The sequence below is a fragment of the Diaphorina citri genome, unplaced genomic scaffold (genome assembly GCF_000475195.1).
Source record: "Diaphorina citri unplaced genomic scaffold, Diaci psyllid genome assembly version 1.1 scaffold370, whole genome shotgun sequence".
NCBI lineage: Eukaryota > Metazoa > Arthropoda > Insecta > Hemiptera > Psyllidae > Diaphorina > Diaphorina citri.
The window spans coordinates 83345-86980 of record NW_007377805.1 but is presented as its reverse complement, the minus strand read 5'-3'; positions in this window follow the sequence as shown (position 1 = coordinate 86980).

The following is a 3636-nucleotide window of genomic DNA, read 5'->3' as shown; positions in this document are numbered from 1 at the left end:
TCTTAAACTTTGAACTCTAAAAAAAAATATAAGTCATCACCAGATGGGAAGGTATATAATCAAAATCTTATCGTTTTGCTTGGTGGAGCACCGAGTTGCAATCGCGCTCTCCTAAAGTCTTGACCTCCCAAGATACCAAGCTTAGGGGAGTATTCCCACTTTGTCGACATTATTCGTCACTTTTGTTAATCCAAAAAGCCCATAGGTAAAAATAAGAGGCGGAGGGTGGGGCAGGGGGGGGGGGGGGCGTGAAAAAATGAGAATATGTCCAAAGGGGGCGCCATGCAAAAAAGTTTGAGAACCACTGACCTTGAGAGTTTAGATATACCTAGAGTCTGGAATTCTATAACATCAGACCTAGGTTGTACCTATTACCTGTACACACATTGGAATAGTGTAAAAGATATAGCTAGAGTGTGTCCAGATCAATGTGACAGCAAGAAATGGGCATTGTTGCCAAACATGTCACATGTGCAATGGTAGAGAATCTTTAAAAGGGGAAGGTATATTGCACAGTGCTTCCTCCGACAGTGAAACAAAGTCAGGTAAGGCGATATCCACTTTACCTGTTCTGGAATCCGACCTCTGAACTTAGAGCTACCTCTGCATTTTAAAAGAGAGAGTTTATCAAAAATAGATGACCTTTACCTCAATTGCAACAATGTTAGGATTTTCTGCAAGATTGGTTCCTTCTTTCTCTTCGCGTCCGCAGTAGCATGTTCGTCAGGGTAAATAAGAGGACGGAAATGTAGCGCAGCATTTCCTAGCAACATACATACATACATACATGCTATTGCTACGAAACTAAGAGGATGAAAATATTGGAAGACAGTTTTATGTACATACTTAAAAACTTTAAAAATAGGAGGGAAAGAGGAGACGGAGAGAAAAAAATGTTCGTGTGTAAGTATACGTATAGGGAAACATCAAAATGTTAAAACTTGTAATGCGAAAAAAGGAAACTATAAAAAAAAGAATGAAAAAACGAGACAAAGGCGGCTGATGAGGGAAGATGAGAAGTGCCTACATGTTTGAAAATTTAGAGGAAAAATTTTCTCTAAATAGAAATATCTCTATGGCCACGGATACTAGATATGTCTGCACTCTGCACATACACACTCTACAATCTATTATGTCGATAGAAGGTTTGATAAAGGGCATGGCAGTTAAAACAGATGGTAACTGACATTGTCCCGAAAGCAAAGCGAGTAGTAAGACAGGATAGGAGAAAACCAGCCGTTCCGAGAGCTCTATCTGTTTAGAATAAAATCGGCCTCTCGGTCTCTCGACCTAGCGCTTGCAAAGCAGACGCGCTACGCGCTACCCTCCCCATCCGTGGCACAAGCTCTGCTTATACGGATGGGTATACCATTTATATATAAAAAAAAATGTATGTTCTGAGTTTTTTGTCGATCAAATATAAATGGAAACTTGTTAAAAAGAAAAAAAAAAGCTACCTATGTAGACCGACAATCAATGTCTCATATTTACATTGGATTCCTTCATTCCTTTGCTATACATTTTCTCGAAAAGTTCTTCTTCTTATGGCTTCCTAGTCTACCAAAGCTCAGACTCCTCAAACCTCTACAACGAATTGAGCAGATTGAGCTCTGCATGGTTCGCACTCCAAGTTCAACAAAAGAGTCAAAAACCTCGCTTATTATTGTCAAAAGCTTGTAACTTGTAACTCATCATGGTAGATAATGATAACTCATGTTGACGGAATGACATACAACAGCTTTTCTGCATAGTGACGAGTTTTTGTTACAAATTTCGTTATCACAATCGTGTACATTGTGTGGGTATGTGTCGAAAACTGGGGTACAACTGTACGAAATTACAATCGTGTACGAAAATTCTAGTGGTGTGTGGTGATATTTTCAAAAGGGGAAGCCATAAACAGTGTAAACCCTTAGATCTTGAAGTATATGGGTCTTGGGATTATGATTGAGGAATATACCATGGAGAGAAAGGGAAACGGCAGGCCCTTATCCAGGGTTTCAACGAGGGATCCCAATAATCCGGAACAAAACAAAGCCCGAGGATTGGCCGGGTCCCCTGGACCTTTCCCTAAATACGACCCTAGAGATCGGTGTTTTCCAAACTGTGTCCACCAAAATCGACCGGCCATCGCGTCGTTGTCGAGGCAGTGTGGACGGTTCAGTTGACATCAATCGACGCCCGGTCGACGATGTGTGGACACACCTTTAGCTTCCATGGAGACCTACGCCACTGAAATTACGTTTGGAAATGGTATTTATTTTGGCAGTCGGCTCTCGGCGCAAATGATGCGATTTTTTATCTCATGACGGGAAATTTTTATATTAAATATTAAAACCTAATTTTCATTCCCGGCTCCCGGCTCATATACAAATCAGCTTCCTTCTCTCTTCATTCCTTGTTGTTCTTTCTTTCCCTCTTATATTCTTCTCCGTTTTTTCTTTCTTCTCCCCTCCTCTCCTTTCCCCCTCTCCTCCGTTCTTTCTTTCCCTTGTCTTCTTTATTTCAGTTGTCCCTTCCCCTCCCTATCTTTACTCCTTTTATCCACTAAAATGCGATGTGTAATTTATCCGTTGTCTTCATTTCTCTTTGATTACTTCTTTTCTGTACTTGTAGAAGTACGAGTGAACTAAAGAACTCACTCTGAAAAAGGAATTCATTTAGAAAGAACCAAATGGGTCTCCTCAGTAATCCTCAGGGCCACCAAAGACCTGACTGGGTCCAAATGAAATGACGAAATCCCGTTTGTGTGTTAAACATATTTGCTAAATTTCATCGAAATCGGCCTACCATTATAGGAGATATATGTCGAAATAAATAGTTGCAGAAGGCAGGGCCATGTTGAGGTCCCAAAGGTCAAACGGACTCCAGAATTTGATGAGAAAATATCACTTATGTTTCTGTTAACCATGGTTTTCCGAATTTTATCAAAATCGAACTACCTAACTCTTCGGAAGTCGAAAGTTGTAGGGAAACAAATAGAAATTTGATGGAAAAATTAAAACTCGTACTTCATTCATTCAAGGTAGCAGGTATTGTATTCAAACATATGTAAATGTTCGTAACATAAATAATACAAAATATTACATAAATAAATGCGTATGTCTTACTATGCTTACATATGTAACAATCATGTAAGTAACTGGTTAATATTCATGGTAATATGTTTTACATGCTACTTTGCACTTCGAGTGAAAATGTTACAGTACTAATTTGAGTCGTTTTATTTATTGACACGGAACGAAGACGAAGGAAAGAGAGAGAGAGAGGAAGAAAGAGAGAGCTTGTAGAAAAAGAGGGAAATAGAGAAAGAGAGAGAGAGAGGGAGAGAAAGGAAGAAAGAAAGAACTTGCAGAAAAGAGGGAGAGAGAGGGAATGTAAGACAAGAGAAATTGAAGAAAAGGGGGAGGGAAGGAAGGACAGAAAGAGAGAAACTGACAAATAAATTAAAGAGAGGCAGAGAGAGAAGAAAAAACAAATTAAAGAAAGAAGAAGACAGAAATAGGTAATTGAAGAAACAAAGGAAGGAGGGGAAGAAAGAGAGAAACTGAAGAATAAAAACAGTGAGAGAGAGCAAGGGAGAAAGAGAGCGAGAGAGAGAGAGAGAGAGAGAGAGAGGAAATAAAGTGCGTCAGC